The following is a 13697-nucleotide window of genomic DNA, read 5'->3' as shown; positions in this document are numbered from 1 at the left end:
TCTCTTGCAGTTGCTTTAGAAGTTATGAACTCGCAGTATTTGTTTGTTGCTGTCTTAGGTCAGAGGCCGAGCCAGCTAATTAGCTGAGAGACTTAAACAGATATCCCCTTTTTTTTTTTCTTTTTTTTTCAGCTAATCAGGCAGTCCAGGCACAAAGTTCAGAATTCCAGCTCCAATTTATCTACCTCAGTGAATTTATTGGAAAAAATAAAAGAGTTTTAATTACTCCAGTTAATGGGGCTTCACGTTAAATAGGTATAGCTTTCAAGGTACTTCCTCTGAAGAGCTGCTCTCAGGATGATATGCAGAAGTCATTTCTTTAGGAAAAAAGAAAGTTGAACAATAAATAAAAAGAGTTACTTGCATTAACAGTCACGTGTTATTCGTTAAAAGAGAAGGGTAGCAGAAATCTATGACATAGTTTGCCCAACATGGCATTTAACTGCTGTAACCAAGCGGTTGTAATACTGATGGGCATCATTTCACAGTACCTTCACATAGTAAAACTTCTGCCACTGTTAAGTCAAAGTTAGCTTTATCAATGGATTATTTTTTTCTTTTCACTTTTTGTATTTTTTAAATTTGTTTGTTTTTGTAATTATTTATTTTGCTTTTCAGAGCACTCTTTCCCAGTTCAGGAATGCACTGTGCAGTTGGGGGTGAAATGTCACAGTCATTTTTCACCTGTGTGCTTTTGGCTCAAAGTTTGTGATGGAGGGTTACTCTTTTGAGCAAAGAACTGGCGGGTTGTGGGGGCAAGTCCTGCAATTGCAAACCTTCAACCATGAGTCATATGGCTCGGGTTTAAAAAAATATTCCACTTTTCCCAGAGAGCAGAAATTCAACACATCTTCAGCTTACAACAACCATCTTCTCAGAGAAGCAAGCGATAACAGTTGCAGAACACTGGATTTTGAGGGCAACCTCTGCTTAATTGCCATCATCCCCCCTCCCCCCCACTCTGATTATGTACATGCATCGTTGGGCTTCATGGACGTGGAGAGTGGGGGAAAGGAAGGTTTGGGAGGTACATCTGGCTTTAGCGAGGGGTGTGCGTTTCAACCCTGACCTTGTCAGCGAATTGTAGGTGGTAAGACTTGGCTGTCGAGATACAGTCACAGCCTGTGCCTGCGCAGCATGGACCTGTATGGAGTCCACCCGTTGCGGGGCCGGCGGCGGGTTGTCGCCTCGGCCGAAGCTCTGATTGCGGGAGAGGTGGGACGAGTTAGAAGAGTTAGTGTTGTTTCTTTTGAGGGTCGACGTCTGGTGACTTCTCGTGAGCGAGTTTGTAGGGTAGCTTCGCTTGTAGTCCACGTTGTAAGCAGAAGAGTGCATCTCCAGCCGCTTGCTCAGGCCACTTTGTGACAATGAGGCGCTCGGGGGCCCAAGAGAGGCTTCCCGCTGGGGTACTTTTGGTGGCATGCTCTCGAGATTTTCCACCAGGTTAACCCCATGGCTGGGGCTTTTGCTGCTGAGATGTCCTTGATGGTTTTGTACTCAAGGGTGGCATTCTGGTCCTCCACAGACATCTGAGCTCCATCACTCATTTTGGCTGGTCAACGTACTCATGCTGGTAGCCTTGCTGGGTAATGGGCAGGACGAACAACGCTGGGAATGTGGCTAGGAGAAGCCCTGAGTGGCAGGTCAGTTGGGATCACAGGAGAGGCCATTGGGGGGATATCTTTTGTGCAGGCATTGATGAGGTTCTGGTTTTCTCTCCATTCCCTGCTGCCAACGGCTGGGCTTTCTCTTCTGCCTGCAGGGTTGGGGTGGACTCAGGGGTTGGCAGGGCAGCCAGGTCCAGATGGTGCTGGTCAGCTTTGATTAGCAATCTTGGCAGTGTTACCTGGGGTAGCCAGCTTGCCATTGTGCATCAGAGGAGTGAGGATAGCTTCAGGCTTTGGCTCCTTGGACTGAGCGTCCCCAAAGAGACCACTGAGTTTGGTAACGCTGCTCATGGAGCCACGGCGAGAATGGGTCAGTTCCTTCTCCTTCCTCTGCACAACAGCCACATCTCTGCGGCGGTGGTCACAGATGCAGTACACAATGATGCCCGAAAAGACGGCCCCCATGACAAAAGCAAGAATAACAGCAATGGCCAACAGGGTGACCGGCACCAGCTGATCATGACCCTTTAGGTAACTCTCACGAATCACTCCTGCAATAAATAGCACACAGTGGTTAAACAAATAAAGAACAGAGAAAAGTTACTCATCATTAACTACTTTGTTCAAAGGCATGCTCTGGAAGGTTGGTTTGTGTATTGCAAGGTGATTTTTTATCAGCTTGCCCAAATTTGGCAACTACCTGCCAAGCTACATCTTGCATGTGCAGCCTTAGGCTCTCAGAACAGCTTTCAGATCTGGAACTGAAGACTTTGAAGTTCAGCAGGGAGAGAAAATTTACTTTCAGGGCAAGTGCAATCAGTTTGAAACCCTGGCCCTGGGCAACTCACTCCTGACTTCAGAGGTCAGAGCTATCATTTCTCCTACTCTGACATACTGCTTTTTTTTCTCCCCTCCCTCCATCCAGTCTCTCCTCAGCAATAGCATCTTATTTTTACTATGGTAAACTATTTACATTGAAAAACCTTTAAAAAAAGGAGAGGAACAGAAGTTCCATAAATACCAGAGAAGTGCATCCCCTATTGTGTAAGACTTCTTTCTCTGCTCATCATTCTGTTCTCTTTATCATGTGTTTCAAAGTCAGTGTCACATGCCCGAGCATCAGGAGGAGCTTAAATACTTGGAAAGATAGAGCAGTGTTGAAATGTATTGAGACTGCTAAAGGACTGTCCTTGCTATTTTCATTTTAAAAGCTCTCTCTTGTTCTGACACATGAATAGTTCACCTCTGTGCTAGAGCCTGTGCTTTCTCATCTGAAAGCCCTTACTCTGGGGGCCTCATCTTGTCCGGTGCATGATCAGACCACCTGTCACATCTTACTTGGCCCTCCAAGAGCCCAAGTGTCGTGAAAGCATCTTTGGCAGAGTTTGCCTCCTTCATCTTAAGTCCCTAATTCAGCACCAATCAATACCCCCTGAATTTCTGAAGGAAGTTGCTTTCTGATTATACTTGGGCACCAGGCCTGCAGCCCTAATGAAACACAAACTTGCAGTTTGCTTTTTCTTCACTTCTGTTTTTGTTTCTTTTGTGCCTAACAGGAGAAGCTTCAATCAATCTGACAAGGAGTTGAAGGAACATCTCTCCCACCTGTTTCTCCAGACAGGACCCAAGTGCCTGGCATTAAAAGCTCCACATGCTTGTCCTTATTACACAAGAGGCAGCAAGACAGAAAATGTACTTCTAAAGGCTCTCCTGAGACTTTGTAAGGATACAAAACTTCTATGTCATAACTCAACTTCTTCTAGACTGTCTTTTCATGTATTTGGAAGAGAAGGTATTAATGGCCCAAAATTAGAAACAATGCACAATTCTCCTCAGCAAACTGTGTTAAAAAGGCATTGAAAAGTCTCCACTATCTCACAAAATCTTTGATATAGTATTGCTTCTATAGCATGTATTTTTCTGTGGCCCATTAATCGCAGAGTTTAGGTGGGCAAGAGGTATCCTTAAAAGACAGGAACTTCACATGTAAAAACAAAACAAGCTCTTGAAATCATAAAGCCCCACTGTGTGACATCACAGCTGGTTGCTGTGGAAATTATTATAATGTGAAAATAATAGAAGATTATGATTTCATAAGGAGAATAAATAGCAAGAGCAGATGATCACTTAAGAAATAAGATCTAGCATTCATATAAATATCTTAATATCAAAAGTAAAGGGAGAGGAGAAATAAATCTCAGGAAACAATACGTAATTAGAAACAATCTTCCAATTAATTGTTTCTAAGAAAACCCTCTTTAAAGCGCAGCAGCTTTTTAAGAGGCAGATTTTTCTACTCTTTGTCATCAGCACTTAAAAAACAGCAGTAAAAGCCTAGCTCTGTATTTAAATACATGTGCAAAATTGCTGTATTCAGAACAGAAGCACAGTCAGTGGTTACAGCACAGTCAGCAGTACTACATTTCACTGGAAAGGTGCTGGTCTTCTGCAGACCTTCATCTGCTGATATTTACAGCCTAGGCTATGCAGCATTTGGAGTGCCAAATTTATTTACACTTTTAAAACTGTCTGTGGTTCACTAATTGGAGAATCAGTAGGAAGGATGGTCAGGGAAGTGTTAAGATTTATCCAGAAATGCATTGCTGGGAGTGGAGTTAAAAAAGCTCCACTGAAAAAACCTAATTTCATAGACACATCTATCCACAAACTTCTAGAGATACGCCCTTTTGAGCACTGAAGTCCAATGTTTTCTGCATGAAAGAGACTCAAATCCCTGCTCAGTGCCTGTGTAAGGGTGTAGCATCTACATCAAAGCCAGCATGGGTTCAGGAAGGGAAAGTCATGCCTTACTAACTTTATACCCTTTTATGTAAGACTGGGGGAAAAGGGTTCTCCACAAAGGGACATGGCAATTTGTCTGATGGTAAGCTTAGTAAGAATCAACAATGATGTGCCCTGTTGGCCAAAAGGCCACCAGTAGAAAAATATCAGATTGTGTCCAAAGCTCGCTAATACAGGTGTTGAAAAGATACAAGGGCATGACTCATGAGGAACAGTTGAAGATACCCAGTTTGTTCAGCTTAGAGGAGATCTCATGGATCTAAACTTCCTTATGACAAGGAATGGAGGGGAAAATGCTGATCTTTCTTCAGGTGTCTGGTGAGGATGAGAGGGAATGGCTTATACCTTGCATCCATGCCTCACACTTTCTACTGCCTAAGTGAGGCTGTTTCTACACTCTCAGCCTTCTGCCACAGGTCATATCTACTCTGTGATGATAGCCTTAAGCACAAACTTGCATCACTGCATAAAATAGCATTTATACTACCAATGGATTGAATCATTACAACTCATGTTTATAAAATTAGCACACAGTTTCAGACTAAGTGACCAGGTATGTTCAAGAAATGGGTAGCTGAAATGGTGCTGCTCATGCTGCAGTATTTTTAATCAGCAGATATTTATAATGGTCTTAACCAGCCTGATTCCGCTAGTCCTTCTTGAGCTAAAACCTTCCTGATATTTATTATATTATCTATACTAGAGTTAAAGAATATTTAACATTAGTGGCTTTGCTCTAAGCAGGTGGATCTTCTCTGGACACAATGTCAGGTAAACAATGTAATTTGTTTTTTTACCATGGGTCACATCCATGTATCTTCAGTAAGCAATAATCCAAACAACTTTAACCAAATGAAATAAGATGAGCAGATTTGACCTTGCATTAATGTTTATGGAATAGTTACAATTAAGTAATGAAAAAGTATGAGGAATGTTTTGCATCCTACTGTCATGCCACATGGAAGTAAATTCTCCTATGAAATAGACTGATAATTGCCGTCATTGTCAATCAACATCTCAAGCTCCAGCCTCAGTAGCAACTTGCCTTCACAGACCGGGAAGAATAAACAGATGTGTGATCCCAACTATTCTCCAAACAAGACAGTTTGAAAAGCAATCAGATAGGACAATGTTTGTGTCTCACTATTCAAACAATAAAATAAAGTGAGAAAATAAGAAGAAAAATTTAGGGCTTCCGTGTTTGGAAAGTCAATGAGGTATTTGAGCTTCCAGCTTTGAGGAATCCCTGCTATTGAAAAGTCTTAAAGCTATTTTATTATCTGACAACCTTCTAAGTCTTGTATTGGAAACTAACTGGGCTAGCTGCATAAAATGCTAAGGAACCAGGCTATGAAGTATGATTGGTACAAATATTACTGTACTATTTTTATATTTAATAATAAAATGATTATTTTAAATTGGTTTAGTTTTAAAATATTATGTCCTAGCACTTCCCTGTTTGCAATATGTTCTTCCCAAATGTGAAAATACATTGCTTATTTCATTATGTGGTCTGAAGTGCTCAGCCATATTCTTGGCTGCTTTTTGTAGTATGTGTATAATACATGTTCAACATGATAATAACCAGCTGTTCTTTGGAAAGGGATATTGTTGACAGAATTACCTGTATTAACATTATATGTGGGAGAGGTTCTGGTGGTAAAAATAGTAGCAAAACTGAAAAAGCTTCAGAGACATAGATGAGATTAAATATTTGCACCTTCAAGGATCAGACCTTATATGTTGCTATGCTGCAAACATACTGACATTTACCTACCTCCCTGAAGTCTTCCAGTTGGGTCAAACTCTGTCCCTTGCAAATCACAACTGGCTTATGACTTTCAGGATCTTCCCACATGTAATGTACCATTATTTCTGGCTATTAAAAGAGCCAAGCTAGTCCTCTGATATCCTCCACTTTTCATAGCCATTCTGATTCCCACAGACAATGTTTATCCTTTCTCCTCCATTAACTTTCTTTAATTTCATCCTATGTCCTTTTTTTTGCATTCCTAACATCCCCATTCATCTTCTTAGTCAGTATGCGTTGTATTGTAACAGTCTGGAACCTGCAAAATCACCTCTTACTCATCCAATGAGAAAGAAGACCCAATACGGTATCGCATTTTCTCCTATACATAATACATTCTTCCAGCAGTCCTTGTAGGTAAGGTACATGGTGTTGGATGCCTGGTTGTTTAAGAAAAGTGTTTTCCAAATCGTCAAAGTATTGAAATTCCTGAAATGATCTAGGGCTCATGGATAAACCAGATGAGCAGACTATGAGTCTAGCTTGTTCACTAAAAGCAGATATGGAGAAAAAAAACAGGAGATGTAAAATTTTACGTCAATAATGCATATGCTTTTTCTAAAGTTCTGGAAATGTGGGAATCAGACTTGCTGAATGTGTCTGAGTGAAAATAGAGAGAAAACACTGGAAGTGATGCAATGACATAGATCTACTGTACACTAGAACTTCATAAGCAGGAGATGAGCTTTTTTCACCATTTAACAAAAGTATTTAAGGGTTGGGGGTGTATCTCTATATCTTCTAAAAAGACAAGCTAAAAAGCTAAATGTGCACAGTGCTGAAAGTATCATTGCATGAAATGCTGATGCAGCTATTCTGGGCATGTTCTGTTCCTTCTAAGGCTAACAGAAAAAAAACTTTCTGAGGGCAGAAATTGTAATTAGGATGAATAATCACAAAGGGATAGAGTTCACCATTCTAAAGGATACATGGCATAAGCTTAATCAAAAAAGAATAACGAGTATTAGTGCACCAAAACTTCAATAAAAGAGAAAAGATAAGGAAGACATGGAACTGATCATTTACTCCTTTTTCTGCTTCACTTTTCAGCAAAAATCCCCACTCTGGTCTATGATCAGAAATGTAAAAAAGTCAGGAAGTAAGTTGTTGCCCATGACAGAAAAAAGATGTAAAATATTTAGGTAATGTAGGTGTGTTTTCAAGTTGGCTAAATGAATTCATCCCCAACTGCTTAAGGAGCTAGCCAAAGCAATTTCTAGACACTGTGCAGTATCTTGGAGAACTCTTGAGGAAGTGTAAGCATCGAAAGCTCTGGTAAAAGATAAGCCTATTACCTGACTTTGAGATGAGCCAAAGAGAGGGCCTAACAAAAGACAGACCTGCCAGTGCAATTTTTAGAATGGGAATGACACTAGAACAAGTGACTAAACAATCAATCTTAGGAGCATTCGAAGAATAATAAAGTAATTATTGAAATAAATAATGAAAAAGCCAAAGCAAATTGACAAGAATAATTACATTACAACCAGATAAACTTTCTTTCTTCATAGGATAAATGGCTTACTTTTTATGGGGAAACATTAAGCATGATACACTTTGACTTCTGTAAAGTCTTTGACTTCTTTTCTCAGAAGCAAATGAAAGGGAGCTAAAATCTGCTGAAAAGCTGTGGTTGAAAAGTACTCTTCAAAGGTCTGCCTGGAAAGAGATCTGAAATAAGTGTCTGTCTCAAGAGAACGCCTTAATAGGCATCTGCTGAAAGGAGATGTCAACTTATCAGAGGCCTGGTAGAAGAGCCATGCCTTTTAGCATGTATGGTATACAAAGAAGCATCCCATTATGAAGCCTAAATCTCTTTGTTGCACCTATGGTCAGGACGGGGATAGCAGTACATCAAGATGAGGCCCCACAGTCACATTCCTCTAAGTCTAGGCTCTGGCATACACTTTGCAGTGAGCACAAATTGGAAATTCCAGCTTATAACCTTGACAGCTGCTTGACAAATAAGAACAAATAGCAGAAAACTTCCCAGTTTGAATAGCTTAATGTGAGGCTGTTTAAGTGATACAACACTCTGGACACTGCCTTCTCTCACAACCAAGACAGTGAGAAAAACGTACAGGGCAGACAGCAGTACCTGGTCCCATAACTGCAAGTTCCTGTGGTGAATACCTAGTTATTTGGCACCAGAAATAACATCTTTCAGTCTGTGCACCACGTTGGCTGTGGCACAAGACAAAGGCACCTCTATCCTGAAATGATTTATGGCTGTGAGAGGTGTAACCCTGGACAATGAGATGACTTCATGCCATGGCCATCAAGAATGCTCTGTGATCACCTCTGCAGGGATCTGTCATTGTCCGCTTTCCAAAGCTGCCTGCTACAGATGGTGAAGCATAACCCAAAACGGTGGCACACACAAAACTGAAACATGAGAATGCTGTTTTGGCAGGGAAGTGAGGAATAGCTGTCAGGGAATAAGGTAATCTTTAAGTCTAGACCACACATGAACAGCAGTCAGGGAGTGTCACTGCTATCTTAAACTTCCCCTCCCTGGCTAAATGAGAATGACCCCGCTTCTATCTCCAACACCTAGAAAATCACTTGAGACTTGCACAGAACAAGTCATTGTTCGAGAAAGGCACAATGATTTCTTTACTGTTGTTATTCAAGGGAAAACCTTCCAATTAGTTTTGTTCTTCAGTGCAACCTTTTCTGATGTAAGTCTCCCCCTTTGCTGAGACATGCGGAAACCCCGTATAGACTCATTATGATGGAGGTTTTTATGGGCTTCAGAATATCTTTTTTAAATACCACTGAGTAAGTTTTCAATTTGTCTCCGGTGTTAGAACTGGTGTTTACAGACAGTCTTCATGCTGCTAAAAGAACTACTCATCTGGAAAATCCCTGCAGGTATTAACAAGCTTTCCTTCCTCCGTTTTAAACCACAACAGAAATAATAAAAAAACAGAAGATAAATTTAGACCAGACACCCAGATTTAAAGTGATAGCACATTCAGGAATGTCCAAAGTCTACCATGCATTTCTGAGTTCATATTTCACCTCTTTCTTGAAGGAGGGTTTTATGGTTTAACCACAATCCAACCACATTACAATCCCATGACTTGATGTTTGTCACTTTATCAGAACTGCTTTGTTGAAAACAGTAAGCAAACTTTTTCTTTCTGTTTGCAAAGACTTGTTCTGCTGACTCAGTGCACTCCTACCCAATATTAATTTTTCCTGGACTCTTGGTGTCACCACTAGGAAAAACAGCTTAGACATTCATAGTTAAAACCTGCTGGCAAATGCTTTTTTCTCCCACCTCTCGCAGTAAAGCTGTATTGTTGCCTTGTAAAGGTCTGCAACTGTAAGTTTTGCACGAGTGTGCTGAGGAGAGCAATCCATCTTGCCCACTCTACAGCTCTCAAAGACAGTTTTACCCAAGCTAGCAGTCTGAGATATCTAGCAAACAAAAGTGGATGTATGCGCTTGGGAGAGAAGAATGAATCTGGTAAAGAGAAATCTTCAGTGACAAGAGGCCTGAGATCATTGAAGGTATGAGGAGAAATTGTGCTTCTTCAAAAACTAGAAAGAAAATCAATATATAATATGTCTGAAGTAACATATACAAAGCCTTGAAAAGATCTAAGCAATCAGATCAGCCATAGTGGCCTCTGTCAGGGTTTTGTGGCCCTTAATCAGAGCAGTTTCAGAAGCAATCCCTCTAGGATAGGTTCATTTACCGATCTCGCAGGTAGTTTTATTTTCTTCTTTCAATTGGTCCAAATTGTATCACTTTTCTCCACTTTTGACAACTGTCAACATGACTCTTTACAAGAAAAAAGATGGCTGTAACTTAGTAAAAGAAGGCCATTTCCATATCAGATAACCAACAAATCTTAAAGCAACATTTTTTGGAACAGAATTCCATTACCTGTTTTTTAGTTTTGATTATGAGTCTGCCATCCAAATTTTTCTGCATGTGACAACAGCCATACAAAACTACACTATTATGACCATACCTGTGAATTTTAGAAATTAGAAACAAGCAGTTCTTTTTTTTTTTTTTTTAAGGGATATAGATGGAAATTATGAGATCTGAACCAGGAAAATTCATGCTTAGACAAGTTTCCACTCTCACTGAAAAGAAGGGCAGGAGACCTGAAGAAGACTGGAATAGCACTCTTAGAGCTTTTTAATTGTGTTACTTTCTAGGCAGTATCTCTAATTAATAAATCAGTTTTAATTTTGCAGATATGGAGAAGGTTTGAGATACATGACCTCCTGGATCTATAATATAACGACGAAAGTCATTAGATTCCTGATGCTAGCCCAGTTGTATTGTCCTCGTGGCTAGACTCAGCTCTTCCACTAGAAAGTGCTTGACAACCTTTCTCCAACTGGCAAGTGGTACACAGTGGCTGATCATTTGAGCTTTCCTGATTTCAGCACTTTCTTTCACCTCTCACCCTCTCCCGTGAGCAACGATAATTTTTAGATGCCTCTGTGTGATGTGGAATAATCACACATAGCAGATCTTTAAAAGAGTAAAACACAGGCATTCGCAGGAGTTAAAAAAATATGTATAAAAATCCAAATGTCCAGGAAAATTAATTCTTTTGTAGCCTGTTTCAGCAAGGCAAACTTTATGCTGCTTTGCATCTTAAAATACAAGTTCCTTAAAGTCTGCTGCGTTTCCTCTAATGACGTAAAAAAAAGTTCAGTGCACATTCTGGACCTTTCTACTATGCCTGGGATGAGCTAAACATATCCACTTGCTCTTTATTAGTTTACTTCAGGGGATCTTTCACAGCTGGCTTACACCATATTTACATATGTTTGGCTGAATATGCATGAATTCAGGACTCCAAGAGTTGTTGTAGCCTGTAAAGTGAATCTCTCATCTTCACAGTTCCCATTTCACTGCATGAGCTCTCTGATGGTGCAGAACAAATGCTTTTTTTTTTGTCCCCTGCTGTGGGCATTATGTATTCTGGGCAGCCCAGTGCCTTTCTGGAAGCAGTTTTTATGAACATGTCAGGAAAGAGAAGCTGTCACTGAGAAATCTGTGGCTTTCCCCTCCTTTTTTACAGCCTGTTCTGAACTATGGCCTTTCTGCACATATGGGAAAAGTGAAGTTCACTGAATGTCAACATAAGCAGCTCTGCTTAGCAGACTGAAGCTCAAAGCAGCCTATGGAGGACTGGGGTTAAATTTCAAACACTGCATATGACCTAAAAGCAAAAATTTTTTCCTCATCAGCTCTGATCTTCTCTAAAGAAACAAAATGGAAATACTAGTTTTGAACTACTAATGCGACTGAACACATCACAGCTGGAACAAAGGAGCCCATCCATAAACATCTAAGGCTTTTAAATAATAAGACTGTACCCTATATATCCTATTTACTGAGGTCCTTGGAAATTACTATTAAAATGCTGAACAACTCCATGACCTAATAATGTTTACTCATACACATAACTGTAATTCTTAGGAACAGTCCTTTCTCCCCACAGCTGGTTTGCTGGTGCTCATTAGGTATGTGGCTGGTCTCCACAGAAGGTCTCTTACACAGAAGGATGAAACCTCTTCTGTGATTAAAATGCCAGCACTGTATATTTTGTGACAGAAAGCAAACACTGTGGATTAACTCTTCATTTCTCTGACACTCATGAACACTGCAGGTGTAGTCAAAAGCAGTCAAAGACTGCTGCTTCCAGAAATATTTGCAAGGGCTGGTGCTGTAGACAAAAGTAGTTTATACATGTCTGCTGTTAGGTTTATCATTTCCCTCTGTATTGCAGTCTCATAGCCTCATCCGCCTTTGAATACATTAAGTAACTGAGGAACTGTGATGAGTTTGAAACGCTGGCCATAACAATCAGAAAGACTAATTTTACCACTAGTTCTTTTTTTGGTATCTCTCTACTCTTCCAATATAAATATCAGAAGCCTTCTTTCCTCTCAATTACATTCATTGAATCCACAGCATCCTATGAAGCAAGCCAGTTACTCCAGCCACATCCTGAGTTAAAAGACAGCATTTCCCTGATGGACTTCCTTGTCCTGGTGCTGCTATTGTCTCTCTCACTTCATTTTCTATATCTCCGATGGTGACTTCTTTCATGCATTTTTTCTTTCTGTTGAATTTGTAGTTCTCTACATTTTTTTAACCTATCTTTTTTTAACCACCTGCCATCTTGGCAGGCACTTTGATGCCATAACTTCATTGATGTTTCCTGTCTGTGAATTTTTTTTGCATACTCAGTGCTTACTACAGCCTGTCTGCTTCACTGAACAAGATGACTGTAACAGAGAGGGAATGGCTTAAGCTGAAAGAGGGGAGATTTAGACTAGATATAAGGAAGAAGCTCTTCCCTGTGAGGGTGGTGAAGGCACCAGGTCGCCCAGAGAAGCTGTGGCTGCCCCATCCTGGCAATGCCTCAAGGCCAAGTAAGGCAGGGTTTTGGAGCAACCCTACTCTAGTGGAAGGTGTCCCTGCCCATGGCAGGGGGTTGGAACTGAATGAGCTTTACGGTTCCTTCCACCCCAAACCCATCCTATGATTAATCTCAGAGGATACTCTTTAGCAAGCTGAGGCCAGTAGCACTCTTACCACGAGCAGTGTTGGCAAATGTGTCTTCTCCACATACATTCAAAGCCCATCCAGATATCCTTGACTGTCCAGTGGCAGTGGGCAGACATGCCTGTGTATTTGCTTTACCACACACCTCACAAATGGCAGTGTTTTCTGCAATACAACTCCCCAAGCTTTCCCTCAGTTCCGGTACTGGATCAAATCTCCATTTCCTAGATTTTACTGTAATGTTTTGTTCAGTTTCTGCTCATGCTCTTCCTTTAAGCCAGTATTTTCCTCTGCTGCAGGCAAACCAGGCAACCTGCACAGCTAGTTGATCAACATGAAGGTAGGTCTTAAGAGGCTTTTTCATATCTGCACACTAGCTCTCAAGATGTGTTTATGGATCTGCAAATATACAAACTTCCACGTGAGCAGTTAAAGCATCATTTTTTTCCTAGCATTTTGGACCCTAACAAATTTTATCACAGTCTCTTTTCTCTCAGTGATATGTATTTATTCTCCCTCCCTCTTTCTAAACACAGTGTAGCTGAGACAAACCTTTCAGGGAAGCACAGCTGATGTTATCAAATTGTCTTGCCATGAGCAAGTAGCGATAAACTGTATTGTCTTTCAGGTCTTGATGCTGGGTATATGAAAGTACTGCTGATTTCATATTCGTAATTCAGTTCATGACTGAGAACTGCACACTTTCGTTATACAAATCCCCCTGTGTATAGGAAATTAATAGTCATATTGTATGAGTGCCTGAGGGTATTGCCCATAGCTTGGTCATATTTAGACAGAAAAGCATATGAAGTGCTGCAGGACTGTAAGACTCTTAAGACACTGAATAGAGACTAGTGTTTTTTTGTAGAGATAAAGCTGAATGCTATCTGCAAAAAATAAGAAACATGCTCTTTATGTTCTTCATTAG

General features: G+C 40.6%; 1 pseudogene; it reads right to left on the bottom strand.

Moving 5' to 3' along the window:
* Nucleotides 1–508: 508 nt before the first annotated feature.
* LOC117438952 (semaphorin-6A-like) lies at nt 509–2207 on the bottom strand (annotated as a pseudogene).
* Between the last annotated feature and the right edge of the window lie 11490 nt (nt 2208–13697).

Source organism: Melopsittacus undulatus, unplaced genomic scaffold, assembly GCF_012275295.1.
Source record: "Melopsittacus undulatus isolate bMelUnd1 unplaced genomic scaffold, bMelUnd1.mat.Z mat_scaffold_882_arrow_ctg1, whole genome shotgun sequence".
Taxonomy (NCBI): Eukaryota; Metazoa; Chordata; class Aves; order Psittaciformes; family Psittaculidae; genus Melopsittacus; species Melopsittacus undulatus.
The sequence above is the reverse complement of the archived record's forward strand: the minus strand, read 5'-3'. Positions and strand labels throughout refer to the sequence as shown.